Genomic DNA, 14,070 nt, shown 5'->3' on the forward strand with positions numbered 1-14,070 from the left:
AGCCCCTTCGCCTGCACTGCCTCTCCTCGGGCCTCGCTTACAGCTATGCTGGCCCTCCTGACACCTATCTACCCAGGCACACACCATCTGTGAAGAAGGGGGTCATCTTCTAGGGACCCACATTTTATGCCTTGTCCCCCTGTCCAAGGAGGGAAACTCCCAGAAGTGACCTCCAGTAAAGTAATGGCAGGCTATGCCTGTCCAGATTCCAGGGCAGACCTGAGGGGCCAAAGCGGGAGCCAGGGTCAGAGAGTGAGCTTGGTGACCTGAACCAAGTGGCCTCTCCTACCCAAGATGCATTGAGAAAGTGAACACAGACAAGGGTCCCTTCGCTTCCTGACACTCCAAGTCCGGGGCCACGCCAGTTATGGCCAGTGCTTGCTCCCCCAGAGACAGGACACAGCCTTCCCCAGCCTGTGGAGTGTGGGGCAGCTTCGTTGGCCCCAGCATTCTTCAGGGGACACCAGCCTCAGACCCCAGGTCTAACTTGATTCTAAGCGAGGCGTCCTAGCAGTGGGAAGGACTGATGAAGGGCAGGGACGGAGCTGCAGCACATCTGGATCAGACCCCGTGGGGCAGCAGCACAGATGTCCTCACATCTGGCTCAGGCCCTCCACAGTGAGGAGGCTCCAACTGGGCACTCACAGGTCATGTGACTGGACAGCAACAGTTCAGATCCCCCTCTATGACATGGAGACATGGGGCTTTCACAGGGTTAGGAAGCATCCAGAACTGGTACCAAAGCAATCAGCGTTTAGTACCCATGGGTGCCCTTTGCAGGGTGCCTAAGAAGACATGTGCCATTCGGGGTCTCTGCTGCACCCACAGGTACCGAGCCCCAACCAGTTCCTCCCTCCCCTGCCATGAGCCCACCTGTTTCTCAGGTAGGGAGCAGGGAGAAGGCTGGGCCCAATTGATGCTGCCCCAGGAACAGAGGCCCTTAGTCACTAAGGGACATCTTGGGGACACTCAGCACTACCAACAACAGCACCACACCACCAGGCCCCTCTGTACCCAGGACACAATGCCCTAGTCCAAGTGTGTAGCCATGTGTGTGTACTGTGCTGCCGGGTGGCTCGACCACACCCAGGTGACTCAGAGCTGGGGCATGAACCTGCCAGGCCAGTGGGAGAAAAAAGCCACCAGCTCAGGGCCTCGGAATCCAGCCTGAATCACTCAGAGACACACCTGCCCCCGCCCCTCTCTAATGGGCTCTCTCCAAAGGATCGCAAGCCTCCCCACCCCCATCCCATCCCATCCCACTTAAGTGAGAGCAGCATAGACAACAGGGAGATAGCCCCTCACTGACCAGCTGGGCCAGGGGGACCTGGACAGTTTGGGCTCAGGACACCCAACTGCAACCCAGCCTGGGCATCAAAGTCCAGTGCCTGGTTGCCCCAGTGGCTAAACCTGGAGGGTAATAGAAACAGGAGAGAAAATCCCCATGAACGAATGACCCAGCCCCAGGCCAGACTGGGCAGACATATCCCTGACTCTAGTCCCTCAACCAGGCCCTCAGAATGTGGGAACAGTGACAAGATGGGACAGCCAAGTCTTCAGGTAGCCTATATGGTTCAGATCAGGTGAGGTGCAGGCCCAGCTTCACCTACACCTGAGAGTGAGGCCTGTCAGGGAGGCCACCAGCCACAGCCCAAAGGAGCCAAAGTGCGGAGGAGGTCCAGAGCGAGAGAAAACACCAAGGCAGGAGGGCAGATAGCAAGGAGGACAGAGCCACGGCTCTCCCTGGAAAGGAGCCCCAGGCCCCAGGCCCAACACAGGCTGTGTTCTACATGTCACAGACCTAGTACCTAGGGCCCTACTTCCCTTAGAATCCCCAGGCCAGGCCACAGCTGAAAAAGACCCAGCAAAAGGGAGAGGAAAGGCCCAACAGGGACGGCTCTTCAAGGCCCCATTGTCAGCCCAACCCTGCCTACTGTTCCTCATCCACCTAGGACAGTGCCAGCCCCAACCCCATCTAAACTATGACCATAACTATACCTCAAGCCAACCCCTCTCCCGACATTTCAGATATAAACCCATCCCAGCCCAAACCCTGACCCTCAGGCTGCCATATTCACACCCCAGATTCCAGTGTCAGCCCAACCCTGACCCAACTCCACAGCCCCTCCACCCTGGTCACTAGTCCTCACCCCAGAAGCTTCCACCATTACTGCCAGTCCTGCCCCAAGTCTCAAGCTCCCCATCAAGCTGATTTCTACCCTGACTGCCCACCTGAGCCTGTCCCATGGCCACTCTCTGGAACCCTCTTCAGAAAGCTGTGTCTGGAATGGACCAGAGTAGTGGGACAGATGTCCACATGCCCTGCCTGTGAGTCATCACACAGAAACAAGGGCTTGGAACAAGACATTCTTTCCCCTAGGGTTCTCAGAAGCTCCATTCCAGGACTCCTGGGAGTCATGTAGACCCTGGACCTACCATCCAACTATGGTCTACCATCCTTCCGACAGTAAGTGTGTGGTGCCTAAACAGCTAGGAGCCTTCCCACACGCCATGCCTCAGTGGTGGATCAAATCCAGACTCCTGGAATAAAAGCCAAGGGTTCTTCCCAGAACTCTAGCTCTTCCCTGCTACAGAATGCCCCCCTCCACCCTAAAGGCCTCAGAGGCTGGGCTGGAGGTCCCTGCCAGCTTCTATCTAGAGAGAGGCACAGGGCTAGCTTGCTGGTCTAGCCTATGTACCCTCCACCACTTCCAAGGGACAAGAGGATGCTGATCCCTAGCCTGAAGCCACATCCCACAGTCCCTGACATCACTCCTCGATCTCTCAGGCAGATGCAAGGCCCAGGCTCTCAAGTCCTGCACAGCCTCCCCTCACCACCAGCCATTAAGAGGCAGGACCTTCACAGGTGACTCTTCTTGGCCTGTCACCACTTGTGAAAGCCCCTGATTTACAGAGTGGGTGAACCAGGGGCATGTGCGTGCGTGTGTGTGTGCGCGCACACACACATGTCACATGTCATTCAGTGGAGTTAAGGCTTAACCTCTTTTGCCCAATCCCAGTTCTCCACATAACCAGAGCTCACCTCCGAAGCCTAGCCAGGAGTCACAGCCACTTGTGGACAGTAGGAACTGGGGGAGAAAGGAGATTTGGGAACAGGTAAGGCCAGGTTCCAGGCCAGGTGTCCCAAGCAGAGATGCAGGAGGTCCCTGCTGCCACACAACATGGATCCCTCACAGCTCTGTCCAATGGAGAAGAGGTTTTACCTCCCAGCCCACCTGCCCTGCCCTCCAGCAGCCATCATGGCCTAGGCCCCTGCACCACTTGCCTCCATCTTCAGAACTCTTCTTATCTCAGCTCGTCCTCAACCTACCCCATGCTGATCAAGAGGGATGACTTTCCCTGCCCCAATGGCCTGTGGGTCTTCTAGAAGGGGAGGTTGATAGCACAACCCCCTCCAAGCACTTCAGTCTTCAGCCCGCTCACTAGCAGTCAAAACCCTCCACCCAGCCCAGCAAACGAGAATCCACTGCCAGCCACCCACACACTGGCCCAACACTTCAGGACCCCATGCTGAACAAAACGGTCCCCAGGCCCAGAGTGCCTTCTTTCCCCGGCCAGCTTAGACCTCACTGCGGCCCTAAGCCAGGCCCCAGACTCCAGCTCCAAAGGCCCTCTTCCCGCAGACTCGCAACCACAGCCTTCCGAAGGCAGGCTCTCAGAGCCCAGCTCACTGGCCAGCTCCCCAGCATGGCTTATGATGCCACCAGACTCTCCATCTGAGACCTCCTGCCCTCCTGACACCATGAGGGCTCAGGGCTCAATGCCCCCCCCTACCATGCACACCCAGCTCATCCCTATGATGGTCCTCTGGCAGGGGTATCATTGCTTGAATCTTGTGTCAGAGTGACATAGACCCCCACAGCCCCTGCTCGAGTGAAAAGGTGGAGTCATGAGGAAGGGTCTGGGCAGGGCCAAGCCCAGTCTTTCATGTGAGTTCTTATAACACACTGTGGAGATCCCAGGCCTGAGAGAGCCAGAGGAACCAGGACACTTCTGTACAACTCACACCACCAGTGACTACCCTCCCTCCTTATCACGTACACAGACAGACAGACAGACAGACAGACAGACAGACACACACACACACACACACACACACACACTTCAAGCCATGGATGTGTAACCCAGCTCTCCCAGGCCTGTGGCTTCCTCACACCACACCCAGACCTGCCTGGCAGGCTGGACAGGCCTCACTGGGAAGCTGCAGCAGCCCTGCCCCCACTGGGAGCCAGCAGGTTCCATGGGGCAGGAGCGCCCCCAGCTGACAACGTGAGACTAGACCTCCTTAGGCTCCTGCAGCCTAACCAGAGTTGGAAAAGAGGGCACTTCTGGCAGCTGGTGAGGGTGGATCTGGAAGACAGAGGCAAGTGGGGAGTCTAGTCTTGGACGCGGTGATGGTTGGACTGCAGCTAGAAAGGAAGACAGATTAGCACCCTAAAGCTGGTGAGTGAGACCGTGATATGAACCTGGGCTTGGGGGAGCATGAGCCGAGGGGAAAGGTTCTCTCTCTCTCTGTAAGTTTGTCCAGAATGATAATCCAACCTGAGAGACCCCTCTAGCTGGAGGAAGTGGGAGTTAGCCAGCCCTTCCCTTTCCTAGTTGGCTCCATATTGCCCGGTTACTCAGTCCACACGTCTACACAGCCTTCTGGAGGAGCTGCCTGCAGCTCTGTGAGCCACTCAGAGAGAGGCAGCCACTCAGACCTGCAGCCACACTGGCACCAGCATGCACAACACAGGAGAAATCGAGGAACTTGCACAGGAATGGGCCAAAGTTGGCTCCCACGTGGGGCCATTAGGAGCCCACAGAGTCCTCTCCTTCCACCCAGGAGAGACCCACGGCTTAGACCAAAACCCTACACCCTAGAGTGGGTTGACCAATGGCCACAGAAAAATCTACCAAGAGCACCGAACCCAGGAGGGTAGCTTCATCTGGTGCATGTAAGTAGAATCGAAGTGAGATTACCCTCAATTCCCAAGTGAACCCTAAATCCAATGACAGGGTGCTTGTGAGAGACTGGCAAGGATAACACAGGCAAAGAGGAGCAGAGATGAGGACAGACGAGAGCTCAGAACAAAGCCGTGTTGCGGGATATTTGATCACACTGTGAAACTCCGAGACCTTGCTAATAAAGTTGACCTTGGATGGGGGCAGAGCCAGCAACTAGTTGACCTGGACTAACCATAGAGAAGACAAGGATGGACAAGCTAGGAATACTGATAAAGAGATGCACCAGAAGGAGGAGGGAGGGACGTAGGTCTCTTTTTAGTTTGGGACACTCTCTTGCTGGGTCTCTGGCCATAAAAGAAGGTCAGTTGATTGCTTCTTGGCTTCTCTGATCTAGCAAGTTTTCACCCCAACATTTGACTCCTGAGTCTTTACTGGTAAATAGAACAATACAGACTTAGTGAAAACCTACGTTTGGCAGCTGTGGGCAAGTGGTGTTGGCAAAACCAAAAATCCCAGCAGGCACAGTCTGAGGGGTGGGGTGACGATGGGGGGTGCTGCAGGCACAGATGGTAGTTAAAATATCAGTAGATTCAGACCACTAAGAAAAACAACAAAGTCATGTGCACGACGATGGAGCCCTCAAAGCTGCTAAAAGCCAGCAGAGGCAAAGGGAGCCCTGCAGACCTCTTTAAACATGGACTTGAAGACCTGAGAGGGAATCGATTTCTGGCATTTTAAGCCACCAAGTTGGTGATTCCTGAGGACAATCCAAGGGAACCAAGACGCTTGTGGAAATAAGAGCACCTCTACAAGAAAGGGTCAGTGACTATGGACTTAGCCCTGGGGTGAGATGGGGGGATATAGAACCATGTGGGGCATCACCACAAGGCTCAGTCCTAGGACACAGCTCAGCAACAGAGGAACACAGAGACTCTTTGTCTTCAACACCACAAAAAGGGAGGGAATCTGGAGACATTGCTGAGAGAGTAGAGGATCCCCCAAGCACACCAAAGACCCTGCATGCAATTCCTCAGCCTCTCCTAAAGCAAAGTAGTAGGACACTGTCCTGGAATCCCAGACCCTCAAGAGGCAGAAGCAGGAAGACCAGGGCCATCCTAGCTGAGGCCAACTCCTGGCCCAGCTGACCTACAGGAGATCTTATCCCAAAGCCACACACACACACAACAGAAAAGAGATGAGTGCTAAACCCCATTCCATGACCTTGCCAAGCCATGTCTAGCTTACCTGGCAAGCTCCCATTAGACAATATCATCATGTGATGGGTCACCTTCACTCTGCAGATGTCTTGAGAGTCCACATCTCCTCAATCCATGGCATTACAGAGGGCTACAGGTTTGACATCACCTCAGAGACTGTTCTAGTAACTTTTCTATGCTGGGCTACTACAAGGACAACTTAGAGAATAAAGCATTTAATTTGGGGCTCACAGTTCCAGAGAGTTAGTGTCCGTGACCATCATGGCAGACAAGATGACAGCAGGTACACAAGCAGGGGTGTGAAAGATCACACCTTGATCCATAAGCATAGAAGAGAGAGAGAGAGAGAGAGAGAGAGAGAGAGAGAGAGAGAGAGAGAGAGAGAGAGAGAGAGAGAGAGGGAGGAGAGAACACTAGATGGACTGACATGGGCTGTTGAAACCTCTGAGCCCATTCTGGCCCCATGACAAACCTCCTCCAACAAGGTCACACCTCCTAATCCTTCCCAAATAGTTCCACCAACTGTGGGCCCACTAGTCAAATATATGAGGCTATGGGAGCCATTCTCATTCACACCACCACAGGGACAGAGCTACAGACAATATGCTACCCACTTTGCCCCATGAGAACCATCCTGAACTCTCTCCCTGTTGCTGCCAATCAATGTTCCTATGCTAAGTCTGTGAGGCTGGCTGAATCTTTCAGATGTCAGGACAGTTGTGGCTGGGGTTCCTCCTTGGTCACAGATGTGTGGCCTATATTCACCTGTCAGGCTGTGGCAGCTCTCTGTCAATCAGGCTGGTGAGTTTAGTGGAGATGTCCTAGGGACCATGACCCATGCATTTTTCCAGTGTTCAAGGATGACAGTGATGTCTGTCCTTGTAGGAGGAAATGTTGGCTTAGATTTATACTGTTTTTTTGTTTTGTTTTGTTTTGGTTTGGTTTGGTTTGGTTTAGTTTTTCGAGACAGGGTTCTGATGGGGAAGTCCTGTGTATATGTCAATAAAGCACTGTTGGCCAATAGGGAAGCAAGATAGGTGGGACTAGGAGTCCAGGAGGACTCTGGATTGGAGAAACACAGGAGTCACAATGTAGCCCACCAGAGAAGTAAGAAGTCTAGAACTTTTCTCCGGTAAGAGAAATACTTAGATGGGTTAAATACTTAAGTCAGAGCTAGCCAGTAAGAAACAAGCAAGGCCAACAGCTTCATAATTAATACAGTGTCTTGTGTTATTTGGGGACTACAATGTGGCAGAGCCCAGGTGACTGATGGGGAAAAACCAAAGCTGATGGCAAGGAAAAGGCTTCTCTCTACAGGGTTCCTCTGTGGCTTTGGAGACTGTCCTGAAACTAGCTCTTGTAGAGCAGGCTGGTCTCAAACTCACAGAGATCCACCTGCCTCTGCTTCCCAAGTGCTGGGATTAAAGGCGAGCTCCATCAATGCCCGGCTTGTACTGTTTTTAAAAGACTTTTTTATTTTTATTTATTATATCTTAAAAACTAAGAACAGTTTTATTAGGAAAAATGAAGATGATATATACTCTTGAACAACTGAGTTCTAGAAAGATCTGAAAGTCCTATTTGTGTGTGCGTGTGTGTGTGTGTGTGTGTGTGTGTGTGTGTGTGTGTGTGAGCGTGCACACACGTGCTCTTGTGTGTATTTGGGGGAGACATACATATACCTTGGTATGAGTGTGGTCAGAAAATACCTTGTGGGCTGGTCCTCTCCTTCCACTTTCATGTGGGTTCAGGGACGAAACTCAGGTCATCAGGCCTCCACGGCACATGCTTTACCTACTACACCATCTTCCCCAGGCTCAGTTTTCCCACTGGGAGACTTTAGACTTTAAGGAAACAGAGTCTTTCTATGTAGTCCAATCCAGATTTAACCTTACAATCTTCCTACCTCCTGCTCGATAGTTCTGGGATTACAGACATGCACTATCCCCTGCCTCCTGCTGGCCAATGCTGAGATTACAGACATGCACCACTATGAGTTAACACTCTTTTTAAAGAAAAGGTTTATTTTATTTTTAAATATGTGTATGTAGCTGTGTCTGGGGAAGGATACAGCATGTGAGTACAGGTGCCTGTAGAAGCCAGGAGAGGACATTGAATTCCCTAGAGCTGCACATGTAAGTAGTAAGTCGTTATGAGTTGTCCCATGTGAGTATTCACTTGTATACTCTCTGAACCACTGAGCCGTCTCTCCAGACCCATAAGTTGACCCTCTTGACTAAGGGATGGTAAAAGGGGCTGAGATTCCCCTCTGCTGTTTCCCACCCCTGCTGAGTCCTGGATCACTGGGCGGGGGAGGGTATTGTACTTGCTCTAAGAATGTCAGACTCATCAGCACTCGGGAGGCAGAGGCAGGTGGATCTCTGTGAGTTCGAGGCCAGTCTGGTCTACGTAGAGAGTTCCAAGCCAGCCAGGGCTACGTAATGAGATGCTGTCTAAGTTACAAAATGAATAAACTAAAAAGAAAGACTGACAAAGCCAGGTTCATATTTGGAGACCAACAAACAGCTGTTGGGCATACATAGTAAAGTCTAAAGCACTTTAGGCTGGGCTAGGACAGGCACTTACCAGGCTTGTCCCCATACATTATCCTTTACTGTGTCACCAAAGATCCCAAAACTTAGACACCCACCACAAAAGACACTTCTCAGTTTCTGTGGCAGGAACCGGGAACAGCCCAGCTGGTTGGTTTTAGGCTCCAGCTATCTAGAGGCCATGGTCAAGGTGCTGGCCAGACAGCCATCAGCTGAAGGCCTGACAGGGAGCACATTGCTGAGAAGGCTCTCCACGTCACCACTAGCAGAAGAGTCCTAGGCCTCCCCAAAGAGGACCTTGCCACTGACTGCCTGTGTGTCCCTGTATTGTGACAGTTGGCTTCCCCCATAGACTGAAGAGGAGAGCCTGAAGGAGTCCAGGCAGGAGCTTGACACACCCTCCCCTCATGCTGTGTCTCTGCGCCCTTCACAGTATTAGTACAGCAGAGGCCTTTAACAAAGCCAAGAATATTGACTTCCAGAACCCGGGACAGTCCTCCAGTGACCCTGCAGGGGGACCCAGGGGCGGACAACTGTGGGCTCTGACAGGCAGTCCTCCTATGGATTCAGATTGTCCTATAAACTGTGCTAACCCTCATCCAGATGTGGCTCCCCTGCCCTCCTATTCACTGGAAGTAGCCCCCGGGGTGCCCACACTCGCTGATGCCCCCCTTCCCGAGCCGTTTCAGAGAACAGCACACACCAGCAGCTTGGGTGCAGACGATACCTAGGTCCCCAGTGTCGGTGTCGCTTCATGTCCAACAGGACTAGAGTGTCTGGGTGCCCCCTTCCCCACATCGCAGATGTCTACTCCACGGCAGAAGTTCGTGGAGTGACAGTCGGTGCTGCTGTTCGTCAGGTGGCTCTCTCACTAACCCCCACCCCCGTTCATTCTCCATTCACAGTTCAGAACCTGGTGAACATGCCTGAACTTTTGGGGCTTCGTTCTTGGTCTCCCAAACAATACACTTGGAGGAGTTCCCACACCTGCTGCTCGTCTGCTTGCTTGGAGACCTGGTAGTCTCAGTCATCTTCAGACCGCTACAGGTTGGATCCTCTTGGCTGCACCCCTGAGCTTGTGACAACAGTCTTGTCATGGGGAGGCTGGGCCCACAGCCTGGCTCAAGAGCCACTGCTACCAGCTCACGAGTGGTGTTTCCTAAACAGGGCACCTGGTCTTTTACAGGTGACCTGGTTGTATGGAATTTCCTGGGTGCCAGCCATGGAAAGAAGGAGATCAGAACCATCAGAGTAGGGGAGGGGGGCATTCCTTTCTCATGCCTTCTGGCCCATTCCCTAACGACCTCCAGGCCTCATCCCCAACACCCTGAATCTAGGCCTCTCCAGCACCAAAAGGAGGCCAGGGCACACCCCAGCCCACAAAGGAGGCCAGGGCACACCCCAGCCCACAAAGAGGCTCGCCCTAAGCAACCCACACAAAGCACCTTGCTGCCTCCACTTCAGTTCTTCCAGATCCTCCCCCATGAAGTTTTACTCCAGGACTTACCCACCTGTGCTCTGCCCCAGGGCTCCAACCTCCCTCCACCCATTCAGCCACAGCTCCTCTGTAGACAGAGTTTCTGTTTCACCTGGTCCCATCGCCCTTCAGTCCCAAATAAACACACAGAGGTTTATAATTATAAACTGTTTGGCCAATGGCTCAGGTTCTTATTGACTAGCTCTCTCTTAATTATTAACTCATTTATTTATTTTTCTTTTTTTTTTTGGTGGTGGGGGGAGAAGTTCGAGGCAGGGTTTCTCTGTGGCTTTGGAGGCTGTCCTGGAACTAGCTCTGTAGACCAGGCTGGTCTTGAACTCACAGAGATCTGCCTGCCTCTGTCCCCCAGTGCTGGGATTAAAGGCGTGCGCCACCCCACCTGACCCTATTACCCCATTTCTATTAAAGTATGTATTGTCAAGAGGCTGTGGCTTACCCATAATACTCTGGTATGTTACTCCTTTGGCGGCTACATGGAGCTCTCTGGTGGTTCCTCTCTGCCTTCCACTTCCCAGCCCCTTCCTAATCTGGTAACCTCACCTATACTTCCTGCCTGGCTATTGGCCAATCAGCATTTATTCATCAACCAATCAGAGAAACACATATTCACAGCATACAGAAGGACATCGCCCATCACTCCTCAGTGCTCACTGCCAGCCCTCCTCTCTCCTCCCTCCACCCATGCAGCCACAGCATGACAAGCTCCTGTCACTACTGAAACGCCAGGCTCCATTCTCACCCTTCATGCATAGTTATTTAAACATCTAGTCCTCCCATGTCACAATCACTGTTACGAGAAAGGCTAAGTGACTCACCCAGGGTCACACAGCTCCTGAGTGACAGAACTGGAGGCAGGACACTGTTCCCCACCAGCCTGTGAGTGAACTGTTGCAGCTTTATATCTCTTGCAGTTTGACCATCCCCTGACTTCTAAGAAACTTTCCTAGCCCCTCTGCCTCTGCCCCACCTCTGGGAAAGCCTGGTCAGCTGATGTTCAAGCACAGCTGTGGTGTCCCCTCCCACAGGGTCACAGGTGGTTTGGGTTTCTTTCCATTTAGGGGGTTCACGTCCTTATTTTTATCATTAATGACAGTCTGCTCCTTTCCAAAGACAACGTGGAAAATAATTCTTTCAAGTTCACAACCAGCACATGGACCTGAAGTGCCTGGCCCCCGGAAACAGAGGTGGCAAAGATGCTGTGTGATTAAGTCTCAGGGCAGCTGGGTTGGGAGAAGAAATCTGATCCGCACTATCTGCAGGAAGCAGGCTGTTTGCTCTGTGGCCACAAAGTCTTTATCTCATTGTAATAAAAATTGCTTACAAGGTCCTTGCTAGGAGGAACACTGAGGGGTGGGTGGATTTCTTGTGCCCTAAGAAAAACATTTTTGAAGCAAAAGGAAACCATATTTTATGGGAATGTTGACCAATGCCGAGGACACAGCACCAGTAACGCCCAAGAACACTGAGTACTCCAGAAGAGGCGCCCACAGTGCTCGAAACAGCTTCTCTCAGGGCAGGATGGTGAGGTCAGGGTCAGGACTGAGTGCCCAGAGACTGGCTGGATAACTCGGCCCAACGACGCACACTAAGATACTAGGCTGTGCTGACACGGTGCTGGCCCTTGAGAGCAGGGCCAGCTCTCCCATCTCCAACTCTGTCCCTGGTCCTGCATCTGGACAAGGATGATGGAACCAAGGCCATGAATGACTGAGTCTAGCTCCATTATTAGAGACCCAGAGAACCTCGTGGATCTCTCCCACAGCCTCTTATCAGACAAAGAACCAAAATGAGCAGGAGACTGAGGAAGCGTCTTTAAGTGGCAGGCCTTCAAAGGGAGCTTTTAGTGAAGTAGTTCAGGGAAAGGATGGCCGGCCTCCCTCAGGAAGGCTCCAGAAGGGCCAACGGGAAATAACAACCTGTTCCATCCAGGCTTTGTCACCTAAGGATTTTTTTAAATAGAAGTAGGCATGGGAACATGATTCTGCCTAGAATGGCATGACCCCTGGATATGAAAACTTCACTCTGCCTTTCTAGGCCAACTGAGGAAACAGTAATTAACCACATTCCACCGCTGTTGGTTTACCTTTGTGGTGGATAGATGTTTGAGAGCCGGGTTGCTAACCAATTCTATTGCTGTGAGTTTACCTGTTAGCTTTAGTTAGTTTTAAACCAGGAAGTCAGCGGCTATTGTCATCAGCTTCCCCATTAGCTCTGTGGTCAGGCTAGGGCCGAGAGTGTCCTTCTGAACATGTTGTTGCTCTTGTATGGGTCAAGATTTTTGTTTGGTTTATGCAGCACAGGGAATTGAACTCAGGGCCTTATGCATGCTAAGCAAGCTTCCTACCACTGAGCTATACATCCAGCTCTCTTCTAGTTTTTAACTGAGCAGTAACAAGCAGCATGAGATTTGCTTGCATATGTTAGCATTTTTCTGCCTCCTCTCCCAGTTCCCTAGCGCCTTGGCTGCCAAAGGGCCTCACACCCTGCCTGGTGTAGACGATTCTTTTTTTTTTTCCCCTTCTATTCTCCTCTTCTTTCATTTCTCCATCTCTTCCTCCTCTTTTTCTTTTTCTTCTTTTTGTTTGTGGAAACAGGGTCATATATAGCCTAGGCTAGCCTCAAATTCACTATGTAGCTAAGGATGACCTTGAACTATGATCTTCCTATTTCTGTCTCCCAAGTGCTAGATAGAATTACAAATGTGAGTCTGTAAAAGTAATAAGCCCTAGCCAGGTCAGGCAGCACACACCTGTCCTTGGGAGGGAGGCAGAAGCAGGAAAACCAGGAATTTGAGGCCTGCCCTGGCTACATTAGACTTTGTCTTAAGGTAGAAGGAGCATGTATCATGTTTCCCAACAACCCTTACAAAAGGGGCAGTCACCTGACTGAGCATTGGACATTAGGATGCTAACAGACATAACAGGGGTGAGAACATTCCTTTTTGTCTTGTCCCCTCTCTAGATAGGCCATGAAGGTGATGGTAACTGGCCAGCTTTGCTCAAACTCAGCCATCAGCCTGTGGGGCAAGAAAGTGCCATCAAAAATCCTGGCTGGCACAGCCCTTTCCAGCGAGAGGAGGTAAACTAAGGTTCCATTGTGTCTACGGCACTGTTCTTGTGAGGCTAACGCAACAGGAAAACCCTTAGGAACCACCTGGGGAATATCATTGCCCTACCTCCCAGGAGCCACCTGGGCACTGGGCTGTGCATGCACTAACAGACTTTTTCTGAGGTCATTCCCGACCTTCTGCCTAATAAGGAAGACAGCACCCCTGCCATGTCTTTACAGATGGGGAAACTGAGGCCCAGCATATGACTGACCTGAGCCCACCCCACCACCCCCCTGAGAAAATGAGAGTGGTTCACTAATAGCCAAGCAAGTTCATCTGTGAAAAAGAGTGTGAATGACATGCTGGGGACTGGGTCTCAGAAGGTGAGCCCTCAGCCTGATGGTGGGGCAACCCTGGGGAGGGGAGGGAACAGCCAATGGAAGGGGGCTTGGGCAATGAGGGAAATGGTCTTGCTACCAATCAGCAAATGCTTGCCCAGATCCTAGCACGCAGGGGCGGTTGTGATGGTTTGGATGAGAATAGCCCCTTTATTGGAGGAGGTGTGTCATTGGTGGTGGACTTCAAAGTTTTTAAAGTTCACACCAGGCCCAGTTACATCGCTCTGTCTCCTGCCCAAGGACCACAATGTGAACTCTCAGCCACTGCTCCAGAACCATGCCTGCCAGTCACCACGCTCCCTGCCACCATAGTCATGGACTCACCCTCTGAAACTGTAAGCAAGCCCCTAATTAGATGCCTTCTTCTCTAAGTTGCCTTGGTCAT

The 14,070-nt window shown here is 51.9% G+C and overlaps 1 long non-coding RNA gene across 1 annotated transcript; it reads left to right on the forward strand.

Annotated features, from left to right (window-relative positions):
* The first annotated feature begins 4,262 nt into the window (after positions 1–4,262).
* On the forward strand, positions 4,263–10,312 carry LOC121142653. Its single transcript, XR_005879677.1, has 3 exons — positions 4,263–4,464; positions 9,646–9,787; positions 9,927–10,312. It is a non-coding gene; the product is annotated as an uncharacterized LOC121142653 (long non-coding RNA).
* The last annotated feature ends 3,758 nt before the right edge of the window (positions 10,313–14,070 follow it).

This window comes from Mesocricetus auratus, unplaced genomic scaffold (assembly GCF_017639785.1).
Source record: "Mesocricetus auratus isolate SY011 unplaced genomic scaffold, BCM_Maur_2.0 Super-Scaffold_100010, whole genome shotgun sequence".
Classification (NCBI taxonomy): domain Eukaryota; kingdom Metazoa; phylum Chordata; class Mammalia; order Rodentia; family Cricetidae; genus Mesocricetus; species Mesocricetus auratus.